Consider the following 16,708-nt stretch of genomic DNA (forward strand, 5'->3'; position numbering starts at 1 on the left):
ATTAATAGATTTTTTCCGTATTCAAATATTATTTTTGTTTAGGTATCATTTACAAAAATATTCGGATCAATATTAAATTTTTGTATATTAAAATATTTAGATCAATAATATATTTTTTCCCGTATACCATTTTTTTGATCAATACAATTTCTCGTATATAAAAATATTTAGGTCAATAATAGATTTTTTTCCGTATACAGACTTCATTTTTGTTTAGGTATCATTTACAAAAATAAGAGAATTTTGGACTTTTCCACAACCATTAATTTTCTCATATTATAGATTGATAGATTTTTTTTGGAACAAAGAAGTGAGAAAGTGGTGAAAGAGAAAAAAAATAGAGAATAGAGAGAGATTTGATAAGTTTTATAAAATATAAGAATTGTATTATTTTAATAATAAAATTAAGAACTTTATGGTACAAAGACCAAAAAACCACAATTTTAATATGGTGGCAAAAAATCAAATAAGGGTATTTTGGATTTTTCCACAACCATTAATTTTCTTATATTATAGATTGATAGATTTTTTTTGGAAGAAAGAAGTGAAAAAGTGATGAAAGAGAAAAAAAATAGAGAATAGAGAGAGATTTGATAAGTTTGATAAAATATAAGAATTTTATTATTTTAAAAATAAAATTAAGATTTTTATGGTACAAAGACCAAAAAAACCACAATTTTAATATGGTAGCAAAAAATCAAATAAAGTATTTTAGTCTTTTCCACAACCATTAATTTTCTTATATTATAGATTATAGATTGATAGATTTTTTTTGGAAGAAAGAAGTGAGAAAGTGATGAAAGAGAAAAAAAAAGAGAATAGAGAGAGATTTGATTGGTTTGATAAAATATAAAAATTGTATTATTTTAATAATAAAATTAAGAACTTTATGGTACAAAGACCAAAAAACCACAATTTTAATGTGGTGGCAAAAAATCAAATAAGGGTATTTTGAACTTTTCCACAACCATTAATTTTCTTATATTATAGATTATAGATTGATAGTCTTTTTTGGAAGAAAGAGGTGAGAAAGTGATGAAAGACAAAAAAATTAGAGAATAGAGAGAGATTTGATAAGTTTGATAAAATATAATAGTTGTATTATTTTAATAATAAAATTAAGAACTTTATGGTGCAAAGACAAAAAAACCACAATTTTAATGTGGTGGCAAAAAGTCAAATAAGGGTATTTTAGACTTTTCCACAATCATTAATTTTCTTATATTATAGATGGCTATTAAATAGCCCTACGAATAGAAAACCATCCACGTTTACATCAGCTCCTAAAGACGTGGGATACTAAATTGAATAATAACAAAATTAACAATAAACTAATTGAATATGTCCTTTATCCTCAACACATCCTCAACACAGAACGATCTTATTTTTGAAAAGGAGAGAAAGCAAAAGTGTCTTATGTTTACCTTTTTTCCTTGGAACAAATATTTTTAAACTTTATTTTTGTTGGAAGACAGTTGTCTGGTTGCAATCCCCGATCATTATAAGGCCATAATCCAAGAATACTTATGTTGTCCTCTTTTGGTTCATGTAAACGCCGTCGTTCAATATGGTGACAGAATGTCGGAGCCCAGATCATTGACAAAACAAGTTTGTCAAAGGCTTTCACAGATACAGATTGAAATACTAAAATCTCAAAGCAAAATACTAAGGAGGAAACCATATTCTGAGTTTGGAATTGTGATGGGATGAGAAATCATGTAGGGTTCTTGTCATGGTTCGTAGTGCATGGGAAAGCTTCGAGATTATCCATGGAATTTCGTTTTGGAAGTAAAGGAGACATCGAAGACGGAATGGAAGTAACAAATAGGGTTTTATTCAGAGTTTTCGAGGTAGCTAGTGTTTAAACCACCCCTTTTTCGGTTTTCATTCTCCTTTATTTTTTGGATACATCATTTATTTTAAATAAAAATGTTAAAAAAGAAAAAAAAACTAGATAAATAATTGATTATTTCATATATAAAAATATTTAGATCAATAATAGATTTTTTTCCCGTATACTATTTTTGGATTAAAAATATTTAGTCATAAATAACATTTCTCGTATATAAAAATATTTAAATCAATAATAGATTTTTTCCCCGTATACAGACTTCATATTTGTTTAGGTATCATTTACAAAATTATATGGATCAATAGTAAATTTTGTATATAATAATATTTAGATCAATAATAAATTTTTTCCCTTATACCATTTTTAAATAAAAAATATTTGGGTCATAAATACCATTTTCCGTAAATAATAGATTTTTTTCCGTATACAAATATTATTTTTGTTTAGGTATCATTTTCAAAAATATTCGAATCAATATTAAATTTTTGTATATTAAAATATTTAGATCAATAATATATTTTTTCCCGTATACAAAATATTTGATCATAAATACAATTTCTCGTATATAAAAATATTTAGGTCAATAATAGATTTTTTCCCGTATAAAGACTTCACTTTTGTTTAGGTATCATTTACAAAAATAAGGGTATTTTGGACTTTTCCACAATCATTAATTTTCTTATATTATAGATTGATAGATTTTTTGGGAAGAAAGAAGTGAGAAAGTGATGAAAGAGAAAAAAAATAGAGAATAGAGAGAGATTTGATAAGTTTGATAAAATATAAGAATTGTATTATTTTAATAATAAAATTAAGAACTTTATGGTACATAGACAAAAAAACTATAATTTTAATATGGTGGCAAAAAATCAAATAAGGGTATTTTGACTTTTCCACAACCATTAATTTTATATTATAGATTGATAGATTTTTTTTTGGGAGAAATAAGTGAGAAAGAGAAAAAAAAAGAGAATTGAGAGAGATTTGATGAGTTTGATAAAATATAAGAATTGTATTATTTTAATTATAAAACTAAGAACTTTATGGTTGAAAGACCAAAAAGCATAATTTTAATGTGATGGCAAAAAATCAAATAAGGATATTTTGGATTTTTCCACAACCATTAATTTTCTTATATTATAGATAGATTGATAGATTTTTTTTGGAAGAAAGAAGTGAGAAAGTGATGAAAGAGAAAAAAATAGAGAATAGAGAGAGATTTGATAAGTTTGATAAAATATATGAATTGTATTATTTTAATAATAAAATTAAGAATTTTATGGTACAAAGACCAAAAAACCACAATTTTAATGTGGTGAAAAAAAATCAAATAAGGGTATTTTGGACTTTGCCCTAACCATTAATTTTCTTATATTATAGATTATAGATTGATAGATTTTTTTTGGAAGAAAGAAGTGAGAAAGTGATGAAAGAGAAAAAAAATAGAGAATAGAGAGAGATTTGATAAGTTTGATAAAATATAAGAGTTGTATTATTTTAATAATAACATTAAGAACTTTATGGTACAAAGACAAGAAAACCACAATTTTAATGTGGTGGCAAAAAGTCAAATAAGGGTATTTTGGACTTTTCCACAACCATTAATTTTCTTATATTATAGATGACTATTAAATAGCCCTACATCAAGAGAATAGAAAACCATGCACGTTTACATCAGCTCTTAAAGACGTGGGATACTAAATTGAATAATAACAAAATTAACAATAAGCCAATTGAATAGGTCTTTTATCCTCAACACAGAACGATCTTATTTTTGAAAAGGAGAGAAAGCAAGAAAACGAGAGAAACCAATTGAATAGGTCCTTTATCCTCAACACAGAACGATCTTATTTTTGAAAAGGAGAGAAAGCAAGAAAATGAGAGAAAGCAAAAGTGTCTTATGTTTACCTTTTTTCTTTGGAACAAATATTTTCAACTTTTTTTTTGTTAGAAGATAGTTGTGTGGTTGCAATCCCCGATCTTTATAAGGCCATAATCCATGAATACTTACGTTGTCCTCTTTTGGTTCATGTAAACACGACCGTTCAGTATGGTGACAAAATGTCGGAGCCAGATCATTGACAAAATGAGTTCGTCAAAGGTTTTCACAGATACAAATTGAAATACTAAAATCACAAAGCAAAAATATTAAGAAAGAAACCATATTCTGAGTTTGGAATTGTGATGGGATGAGAAATCATGTAGGGTTCTTGTCTTGGTTCGTAGTGCATAGGAAAGCTTCGAGATTATCTATGGAATTTTGTTTTGGAAGTAAAGGAGACATCAGAGACGAAATGGAAGTAACAGGTAGGGTTTTGTTCAGAGTTTTGGAGGTAGCTAGGGTTTAAGACTACCCCTTTTTCGGTTTTCATTCACCTATATTTTTTGGATACATCATTTATTTTAAATATAAATGTTAAAAAAGAAAAAAAATTAGATAAATAATTGATTATTTCATATATAAAAATATTTAGATGAATAATAGATTTTTTCCCGTATACCATTTTTGGATTAAAAATATTTAAATCAATAATAGATTTTTTCTCCGTATACAGACTTCATTTTTGTTTAGGTACCATTTACAAAAATATTTGGATCAATAGTAAATTTCTTATATAATAATATTTAGATCAATAATAAATTTTTTCCCGTATACCATTTTTAAATAAAAAATATCTGGGTCATAAATACCATTTTTCGTAATTAATAGATTTTTTCCGTATACAAATATTATTTTTGTTTAGGTATCATTTACACAAATATTCGGATCAATATTAAATTTTTGTATATTAAAATATTTAGATCAATAATATATTTTTTCCCGTATACCATTTTTTTGATCAATACAATTTCTCGTATATAAAAATATTTAGGTCAATAATAGATTTTTTCCCGTATACAGACTTCATTTTTGTTTAAGTATCATTTACAAAAATAAGGGTATTTTGGACTTTTCCACAACCATTAATTTTCTCATATTATAGATTGATAGATTTTTTTTGGAAGAAAGAAGTGAGAAAGTGATGAAAGAGAAAAAAAATTAGAGAATAGAGAGAGATTTGATAAGTTTTATAAAATATAAGAATTGTATTATTTTAATAATAAAATTAAGAACTTTATGGTACAAATACCAAAAAACCACAATTTTAATATGGTGGCAAAAAATCAAATAAGGGTATTTTGGACTTTTCCACAACCATTAATTTTCTTATATTATAGATTACAAAAATAAGGGTATTTTGGACTTTTCCACAACCATTAATTTTCTCATATTATAGATTGATAGATTTTTTTTGGAAGAAAGAAGTGAGAAAGTGATGAAAGAGAAAAAAAAATAGAGAATAGAGAGAGATTTGATAAGTTTTATAAAATATAAGAATTGTATTATTTTAATAATAAAATTAAGAACTTTATGGTACAAATACCAAAAAACCACAATTTTAATATGGTGGCAAAAAATCAAATAAGGGTATTTTGGACTTTTCCACAACCATTAATTTTCTTATATTATAGATTTCAAAAATAAGGGTATTTTGGACTTTTCCACAACCATTAATTTTCTCATATTATAGATTGATAGATTTTTTTTGGAAGAAAGAAGTGAGAAAGTGATGAAAGAGAAAAAAAAATAGAGAATAGAGAGAGATTTGATAAGTTTTATAAAATATAAGAATTGTATTATTTTAATAATAAAATTAAGAACTTTATGGTACAAATACCAAAAAACCACAATTTTAATATGGTGGCAAAAAATCAAATAAGGGTATTTTGGACTTTTCCACAACCATTAATTTTCTTATATTATAGATTGATAGATTTTTTTTGGAAGAAAGAAGTGAAAAAGTGATGAAAGAGAAAAAAAAAAAATAGAGAATAGAGAGAGATTTGATAAGTTTGATAAAATATAAGAATTTTATTATTTTAAAAATAAAATTAAGATTTTTATGGTACAAAAACCAAAAAAACCACAATTTTAATATGATAGCAAAAAATCAAATAAAGTATTTTAGTCTTTTCCACAACCATTAATTTTTTTATATTATAGATTATTTTGGTTTTGGTTATTTACGCGTAGACCGACCATCTTTGTGCTTTTGCTATTGTTTTATATTCCTATTTTTCCTTTTTTTGATTTTTTGATTCTTATTAATATATTATAAGGTATTAGCTCCTTTCTATTTGGGGCGAATTGAAAAAATTCAGATTCCTTTTAAAAAAAAATTTAATTCTTCCATTTTAGCAACTTATACCTCGTAATATTTGATCAGCAAAATATTTGAAGTGACTCAAATATCTAATTAGGTTATGAGTAATGCTATTCATACACCACTTTCTACACCAAATACTTACACCCAACACTATTGACCGTATTTATACGGTGAATGGTGTTTTTTAAATAACAATATATATTTTATGAACAGTAAAATATTATTATAATAATAAATAATTTTTTATTTTTTTAAATTTGTGTCATTAACCAACTTTATAACTTCATTAACCAACAATTTACATTGCATTAACCAAATTTGGTGACTACTATAAAATACTGTTCATGGGTGTGAGAATAACATTATTCAAATTTGGTTAATGCAGTGTAAAAATTTAGTTAATACAATAATGAAGTTAGTTAATGCAACATCCAGGTATTAAAAATAATTTTTAATAGTCACCAAACTTGGTTAATACAGTGTAAAAACTTGGTTAATACAGTAATGAAGTTGGTTAATGCAAAATCCAGGTATTAAAAATAATTTTTAGCAGTCATCAAACTTGGTTAATACAGTGTAAAAATTTGGTTAATGCAATATTGAACTTGGTTAATGCACGTTTGTACATGAACAGTGTCGTCCGTAATTTTAAAAATAAAAAATATTTTTTATAAATATTATTATTTTATTTTAAAAATACTGTTCACCGTATAAATACGATGAACAGTGTTTGATGTAAGTATTGGGTGTAGGAATTGGGTGTAAGAGTAGCATTACTCTTTTCTTATACATGTTTGTTCATGAAAGCCATTAACTGCTATGATAACATTTCCCATATTTAAATATTTTAAATACCAAAATCATCTTTACTCTTTGAGTTTGCATTGGTTGTAGTAAGTACAGAAGCCAGCGAAGAAGGTAGAATCAATGGACAATGTACTGTGGTTTCAAGTGTGGAGATCCACCAGCTGCTACCTAATTAACACCCAACTGGATATTAAATTAAATTAAATAATTTGTGGCCCCAAATACAGGTAAAAAGATAAACAAGATATATTATAAATGTGTCTTTAACTCAAATAATTTTTTTGTAACGTGAGTCACACCATCAAACAGTCCTCTAAAATGCAACTATGACAACTACACAATCTGTAATTTCATTTCTCAATTTATTATACAATGAAGTGTATACCATAAAAAATAATACTATAACGAAGCATTCAATATCTTCGGTTATACAGCTTATTAATGTATTATTAATTAAGGTATTTTTTCTTTCTTAATTATTGAAGTCCTTCTGTTCCAATCAATTTGTAACTACCACTCCTAATTCATTTATGACATTCATTAATTTCAACATGATGTACTCTAGCAGAAGTCACTAAATTCAGAAAATATAACAAATTAGTGTTTAACATGATTTATATCATAGTTTTTTTAATAGATTTTATTTCCTATAAATATTTAGGTTTTAATATTCAGCTAGAGAATTTCATGTAACTTGAATTTGTTAGAATCATGTCAATACACCATAGAAGAGAAAGACAGAAAGTGAATTTTTTATTTGTGTACTTCACCTCACATCATTTTATATTGTTGATGATCACGAGTGTTACCTAATCAACTTATACCTTCTAGATTTGAGTTGTACTTCAACACTTTCTCTTAATTCAAAATCTTTATACTTACTAATTTGAGTACGTTCTTTATCTTTTAGAATTTTTCAATTTTTAGTGGCTTGATTAAAACATCTGCTATTTGATCCTCTGTTATGCAGTATGTTAAGACAAAATTTCCCTTATTTACTTATGTTGGTGCACAATGAATAAAGATGGTGACAAAGAGAATAATAGAATAACGGCGCAAAAGAGATGAGAGAATAAATGTTGTATTCTACTTGCGTTGTTAATAAATGATAGCTACTACAAGGCTATTTATAAAAAAGAATCTTGCCACATAAGCCCTAAAACAGTAAACTTAGTGAACAAGTCTAAGGTACAAACAGTACTACAAAATACTAAAGTACCCTTACTACTAAACAGCTAAGCTAATGGGACCCAAAAGATAACATCTTCTGGTCAACGACATCTTCTGAGTAACCATCAGAAGATCAGCCCACATCACAACTTCTGAATATTGAATTACTCTTCAATACCATCCCTTAATTCATATTCTTCACTCAAAGCTGACAACGCCAATTCCATCCCTCAAGAGCAGAAATTGATCCGTCTTGATTGCCTTCGTCAGAACATCAGCCATCTGCTTCTGGGTGCTACAGTGCACAACTTCTAATGTTCCATTCTGGACTTGGCTTCTCAAGAAATGATACTTAGTCTCAATATGCTTGCTTCTTCCGTGTAACACCGGATTCTTGGCAAGATTGATTGCAGACTTGTTATCAATCATCAGCTTTAGAGGCTTCTTCACCCTAATCTTCAGGTTTTCTAATAGATTCAGAAGCCACACAGCTTGACATGCAGCTACAGCGCCTGCGATGTACTCAGCTTCACAGGTTGATAGAGCAACAACAGGTTGCTTCTTGGAACTCCAAGAGATAGGGCCTCCCAGAAACATGAACAAATATCCAGAAGTACTCCTTCTATCAACTCTGTCTCCACACCAATCAGAATCAGAATAACTCAATAACTCTGATTCTTCCTTTCTCCCAGAAGGAAACAATATGCCATATTTCAGAGTTCCCTTGACATATCTCAAGACTCTGACAGCAGCTTGGTAATGGGACCACTTAGGTTTACTCATGAACCTACTAACCAATCCAACTGCATAGCATATATCAGGCCTGGTATTACACAAATACCTTAGAGAACCAACCAGTTGTTTGAATACCGTAGCATCAACATCTTCACCTTCAGAATCAGAGTCCAACTTCTGATTCACTTCTGACGGTGTAACAGCAGCTTTGCAATTCTCCAACTTGAATTTCTTCAGAAGTTCTAACTCATACTTCAACTGATGCAGAATGATACCATCTTCTGAGTACAAAATCTCCATCCCTAGAAAATATGACATTTTCCCAAGGTCTGTAATCTCAAACTCATTCATCAGCACCTTCTTGAACTTCATCAGATCTTCTGGACAACTCCCCGTAAGCAATATGTCATCAACATAAAGACACAACAGAATCATATTGCATCCAGAATGTTGCACATAAACTCCATATTCTATCTCACACTTCTGAAACCCTTGCTTCTTGAAAAATGAATCAATCTTCAAATTCCAAGCTCTGGGCGCTTGCTTCAATCCATACAGAGCTTTGTGTAATTTGTACACCATCCCTTCCTTATTCTTTTTCACAAAGCCAGGTGGTTGTGACACATATACCTCCTCTTGTAATGGACCGTTCAGAAATGCAGACTTTACATCCAGATGCATTAAGGACCAACCTCTGTTCGCAGCTAACGCAATCACCAATCTGATTGTTTCATGTCTAGCTACAGGAGCAAACACCTCAAAGTAATCTAGTCCAGGTTTCTGAAGAAAACCTCTAGCCACTAGCCTTGCTTTGTGTTTACCAACTGATCCATCTGGCTTCAGCTTTACTTTGAAAACCCATCTGACGCTGATGGCTTTCTTCTTCTTTGGAAGTACTGTCAGCTTCCAAGTTTTGTTTCTTTCTATAGCCTCAAGTTCTTCTTTCATGGCATTCAGCCAGACCTTCTTCTTGAGCGCTTCTTCTATACTCACTGGTTCAGAATCTACTAACATGGCGCACTGAATGACCTCTCCTTCTGAGTCAACTTCTGTGTCTTGCAACATGTCAAAATCTGCAAACCTTCTTGGTATAGTTCTGACTCTTTGTGGTCGCTGAGCTACTTCAGAGTCAGCTACTCCAGAGTCACCACCTCCATGATCATCTCCAGAAGCTTGTCCTCCAGACCCTATGTCTTCAGAGTTTTCCCTTCCAGAATCATGACTACCACCAGACTCTGGATCATCATCAGAATCTGGATCAGAATCAGATTCTCCATCTGACTCATCTTCAGAAGATGCTTCATCTTCTGGCTCGTCTTCAGAAGATTCTTCATCTTCTGACTCTAACTTTTCTTCAAAAGTTATCTCTACATCAGAAGTTGGTTGAGACTTTCTCCAATCCCAAACTTCTGATTCCTTCACAATGACGTCTCTGCTGACTTCAACTTTGTTAGTCTCTGGACAATAGAGCTTGTATGCACCTGTACTGTGGTACCCCACCAATAACATCACTTTGCTTCTATCATCCAGCTTCTTCCTTCTAGCTTCTGGAACGTGTTTGTAACACACAGAACCAAAAACCTTCAGATGACTAACACTCTGTTTCTCTTTAGTCCACTTCTCTAAAGGAACAATTTCCTTCAGCCTCTTCGTTGGACACCTGTTGAGCATATATGCTGCAGTAGCAACAGCTTCTCCCCATAGATTATGAGGAAGCTTCTTCTCTTTAAGCATACTTCTCGTCATATCAAGCAAAGTACGGTTTCTACGTTCAGCAAGACCATTGTGTTGAGGAGTATAGGGAGCAGTAACTTCATGCTCAATTCCATTATCATCACAGAACTTCTGGAATTCTGTAGAGTTATACTCGCCTCCACCATCCGTTCTGAGAATCTTTATCTTCTGACCACTCTGCTTCTCAGCCTTCACCTTGAACTTCTGGAATTCTGTAAACACCTCATTCTTAAACTTAATGAGAGTTACCCACGTCATTCTTGTGAACTCATCCACAAAAGACACAAAATACCTATTTCCTCCAAGTGAAGGTTCTGGAAATGGTCCACACACATCAGAGTGCACTACTCCCAGAGCATGCTTTGCTCTTGGAGCAACTTCTGATACAAATGGCAATCTGGGTTGCTTGCCTTTCATGCATACCTCACATGACTTCTCAGGCTTTACAATCTTAGGAATGCCACGTACGAGCTTCTTAGAACTTAGATGCCCCAGACTTCTATAGTTCAAGTGCCCCAACCTCTTGTGCCACAACTTACTATCACCTTCTGAGCCTTCAGCACTCAGACACTCTGTTTCAGCTGTTTCTACATTCACCTTGAATGTTCTATTGATTCCCTGTTCAGATTGCATAATCAACTTCTGATTGGAATCATACAACTTCAAGAGGTTGTTCTTCATAACAACTGAGAAACCTTTCTCAATGAGCTGACCCACACTCATCAGATTGCTTCTGATTCCAGGAACATACCAAACATCCTTGATCAGAACAGTCTTTCCATTCTTCACCTTGGCTTTGACATTTCCCATACCTTCTGCATATAGGTACTTATCATCAGCACATCTGATCTTTGTCCTCCTTTCAGAGTCAAAGTCTATCAACCATTGTTTGTTTCCAGTCAAGTGATTTGAACACCCAGTGTCCATATACCACCATTCTGACGAACATCTTTTGTCCGACTCTGAAGCCATCAATAGCACAGGTTCATCATCTGATCCTCCTCTGGCTATATTTGCTTCTTCTGATCTCCTTCCTTTGTTTGCCAAACAGTCTCTAGCAAAATGGCCAAACTGTTTGCAACAGTAACATTGAATTTTCTTCTTATCCTTTCCCTTCTGATATCTCTTCTCATCAGAAGTTGAGGCTTCCTTCTGGAATCTATCACCACGTCTATGCTTCTGGTCCTTCTTGACAAAAGAAGCCTTCAGAGCTTGCTCAACTTCTTTCTCAGAAGTTCTCTCAGTCAGACGCAACTCTTGTGCTTCTAAATTGCTTTGCAACTCTTCTATTCTCATGGTTTCCAGATTTTTAGAATGTTCAATGGATACAACAATATAATCAAATTGAGGAGTAAGTGACCTCAATATCTTCTCTATGATTACTTGTTCAGAAAGAGTTTCTCCACAAGCCTTCATCTCATTAGTGATCACAATCACTCTAGAGATATACTCAGAGACTTTCTCATTGTTCTTCATGTTGAGATTCTCATATTGCTTTCTCAGGGATTGAAGCTTCACCTTCTTCACTGATACGTCACCACCGTAACACCTGACCAGTATATCCCACGCTTCCTTTGACGTCATAGAATCAGCAATCTTCTCAAACACATTCACATCCACACACTGATGGATGAAGAACAACGCCTTTTGATCTCTCTTCTTTGTCTCTCTCTGCGCTTCTCTTTGTTCTTCCGTTGCATCCGCTGCAACCGGAATATATCCTCCAGTGACAAGATCTAGAACATCTTGAGCACCAAATAATACACGCATTTGAATCATCCATCTATTCCAGTTTTTACCATCAAGAACTGGAAGTTTGGTATTCAAGTTGCTTCCACTCATCTTTAAACTTGTGCAGACACAAACAGATTTCACTCACACTCACACAGTGTTTCCCAACCCACAAACAAACAAGAAAAATGTGATTCAACACAACTTTGTTTCCCAGAAACAAAATCAATCACACAGTCACACAAACTCACGTTCACTCGTGTTTCCCTGTGTTTGGAACCGGAGCTCTAGATACCAATTGTTGGTGCACAATGAATAAAGATGGTGACAAAGAGAATAATAGAATAACGGCGCAAAAGAGATGAGAGAATAAATGTTGTATTCTACTTGCGTTGTTAATAAATGATAGCTACTACAAGGCTATTTATAAAAAAGAATCTTGCCACATAAGCCCTAAAACAGTAAACTTAGTGAACAAGTCTGAGGTACAAACAGTACTACAAAATACTAAAGTACCCTTACTACTAAACAGCTAAGCTAATGGGACCCAAAAGATAACATCTTCTGGTCAACGACATCTTCTGAGTAACCATCAGAAGATCAGCCCACATCACAACTTCTGAATATTGAATTACTCTTCAATAACTTAATCTCTTAGAAAGTGAGTCTTGGTATCGATGTGATTTCTCCTTTTAAAAACTATAAAATTCTTTGTAAGGTTAATTGTTGATTTGTTTTCTACCTTAATTTCCACTTCTTACTCTTTGGCTACCTTCATCTCAAGCAACATAGATTGTAGTCACACTACTTTGACAAGTTTTGTTGCATGTACATAGCTTAACAAGAAGTAAGAGCTAACATTGTTGGCTTCCTGAACACACATCTCATTGTGCTTCTTATTTCCACTTTGTCTCCACAACAATTTGAGATGCAAAAACTAGTCTACTTTCCCTCAACACGAGGGTTTTGCTAAGGACAAAGTGTTATTAATCCCCATTTTCATTCGAAGTGCGTCCGCCTTACCAGTGAGTCCATCGGCTGTAGGCGTGTTCCTTAGTTGAAGGCAGACATATTTAAAGGTTACATCCCTTAACTACAGGCAAGTCCCTCAGGTGAAGGCACGTTATATTTAAAGGGAGAGCCCCTCAATTGAAGTCGGCTTATATTTAAAGGGTGAGTCCCTCAACTATGGGCGAGTACCTCAGGTGAAGGCATCGCAACCACATACATCAGTTGTACTCAACGAAAACCATTTAGTTAACTAGGTTTGAATGTGTGCATAAATGTTTGTTTCTTCTTAATGCTTGCTTTTATTTTTTATTTGTTATTGGATATTTAGAAAAAGGATAAAAGAGGGGGGGGAATCAATTTTTTAATATTGTGCTCTCCAAGGTTCCGAAACCTTGTGCCTACGTATTCCCGGGTGCAATGGAAAATACATAGTCTCGTAGTTCGTGGTAGAAAACGAGTGTTTTTTGGTTGTCTTAGATAGAAATAACATGGGTAGCTATTAGGTGAAAAGATTGTAAACCATATGTTGTTTACTTAGGCTTCAAACTAATACTATTTTAGTGGATTTCCTCCCTAGCTTGGATGCCTCCAGAGTATGTGATGTTGCACCGAACTGGGTTAACAATTATCTGTATTATTTACTTTCAGCAATTTACCCTAGCTACATAATTATTATCATTGTTATGACTGGTCTGATATCAATGACGTGACATCTGGTTCGACATCTGGTATGTGTGTATCATAATTTCAATTGGCATCAGAGTAGGCACCCTGTTGTGTTTTGGTTGAACTCCAGAGAAGACATTTAATGGTACTATGGAAAAGGAAGGAGGAAATACTAACAGACCACCTATTTTGGATGAAACCAACTATGACTACTGGAAATCACATATTGTGGCTTTTCTAAAATCTATGGATAGAAAAACTTGGAAAGTTGTCATCAAAGGTTGGGAACACCCTATGGTAAATGACAAAGATGGAAACACATCTGAAACACCATAAGAGGACTGATCCAAGGAAGAATATGAACTTGCTCTTGGAAATTCCAAAGTTTTGAATACCCTATTCAATGGAGTTGACAAGAACATATTCAGGTTAATAAACACCTATATTATGGCCAAAGATGCTTGAGAAATTCTCATAACAACTCATGAAGGCAAGTCTAATGTGAAGATGTCTAGACTTCAGATTTTCACTACCAAATTTGAGAAATCTAAAGATGAAAGATAATGAGAGCATTCATGACTTTCATATGAATAGTCTTGAAATAGAAAATTCATCTAGAGCCTTGGGAGAGAAGATGTCATAAGAAAAATTGGTCAGAAAAATTCTCAGATCTCTACCTAAGAGATTTGACATGAAAGTGATAGATATTGAAAAAGCTTAAGACATTAGCAACATGAAAGTGGATGAAATTGTTGGGTTACTTCAAACGTTTAAATTGACTACTAATGAAAGATCAGAAAATAATAAGAGCGTAAATTTTGTATCCAACACTGAAGATGAAGAGGATCTATGTGACCTAGATACTGATGAAGGAATGTCAAAGGTCATTGTACTTCTTGGGAGGAAATTGAATCAGGTAGTAAAGAAGATGAAGTCAAGGCCAAATGTCCAGAACATCTCCTCATACATAAGCAAAAATAGTGAGATCCGAGGAAAAGGAAGAACATATGATAAGCAAAATCAACACAGAAACATTCAGTGCCATGAATGTAAGGGTTTTAGTCTTATTATGCCAGAATGTCCCATATTTCTCAAGAAACAGAAGAATGGATTGACTACTTTCTCGACTGGTGATTTTGAAGGTGAGATTGATAAGGAAACTGCAATGAATGTTACAACCTTGACTGGTAGATATGAATCTAATAAAGATTCTTGTGATAAGGAGTTGTCTATGAAGAATTAACTGATTCCTACAAGAAAATTTGTAAAGAAGATGGAGTCAAGGCCAAATGTCCAGAACATCTCCTCTGACATCAGCAAAAATAGTGAGATCCAAGGAAAAGGAAGAAAATATGATAAGCAAAATCAAAATAGAAACATTCAGTGCCATGAATGTAAAGGGTTTTAGTTTTATTAGGCCAAAATGTCCCATATTTCTCAAGAAACAGAAGAAAGGATTAACTACTTTCTGGACTAGTGATTTGGAAGGTGAGATTGATAAGGAAACTGCAAGGAATGTTACAGCCTTGACTGGTAGATATGAATTTGATAAAGATTCTTGTGATAAGGACTTGTCTATGAAGAATTAGCTGAGTCCTACAAGGAAATTTGTATCAGAAGTGTGCAAGTTAGGAGAAAAGAAGAAGAAGAAGGCTATAATTCAACTTCTGGATGAAAAAAAGAAACTTTTATCCACAAACTCTGAGATTCAAGGTAGGGTAACCCTCTTAACCTTAAAACTTGAAAACATGACTAAGTCCATAAGGATGTTGAATAATGGATATGATATGTTGGATGAGACTCTTCAAATTGGAGTAAAATATTTAATAATATATGGTTTAATTATCTGTCTTTAAATAATCAAAGAAAAACCCCATTGACAAAATTTGTTCCTGCTGAAGTGAAGGATGAAGTCATAATGTCTGACCAAATGTTACAACATCCTTCCAGACTTCAAAAAACTATGACCAGAGTCAAGCTCCAGCCTTGGAAATGTCATTATTGTGATAAATATAGTTACCTAAAACCATTATGCTACAAATTGTATGGTTATCCAAAAATTTAACCTCAACCTAGGGATAATCATGTAAGGACTAAAACTAGAAAGGAGTGGAAAGCCAAGGATGTTATGTCTAGTCTCATAACCCATACCTCTCTTAGAGCCTCATCTAGAGAAGACCGGTACTTTGACAGTGGAAATTCTAGACATATCACAGGTGTTAAGAACTATTTAGTAGATATCAAGTATTTTCCTACCAACTTTATCACATTTGGTGATGGTGCTAAAGGTGAAATTAAGGGAGTATGAAGGTTAAATTATACAGGATTTACTAGTAAAGATGATGTGCTTATTGTAAAATAACTGACTTCCAATCTGATCAGTATCAGTCATTTATGTGATCAAGGTCTAAATGTGAATTTCACCAAGTCTGAATGCTTAGTTACAAATGAAAAGGATGATGTCCTGATAAGGAGAGTTAGGACTAAAGACAATTGTTACCTATGGGTTCCTCAAGAAACGACACGCTCTTCCACTTGTTTTAAGAAAGATGAAGTAAAGATGTCACACCAGAAATTGCAACATTGATCGGTAAAATAGCAAGTGTACTATTTTGCCTCTGTAGTAATAATAGGGAAATTCCCCGAATGTCGATCTCAAGGACTGCGTAGTAATATCGAGTTCAAATTATAGATCAATTAAACAAAAACTAATATTGGGGTTTTGTTTGCACATTGTCACTAAACAATAATTAAAATAAGCAGAAAAGTAAATTGGCTTTTTGACAAATATGAG

This window comes from Vicia villosa, linkage group LG3 (assembly GCF_029867415.1).
Source record: "Vicia villosa cultivar HV-30 ecotype Madison, WI linkage group LG3, Vvil1.0, whole genome shotgun sequence".
NCBI classification, from domain to species: Eukaryota; Viridiplantae; Streptophyta; class Magnoliopsida; order Fabales; family Fabaceae; genus Vicia; species Vicia villosa.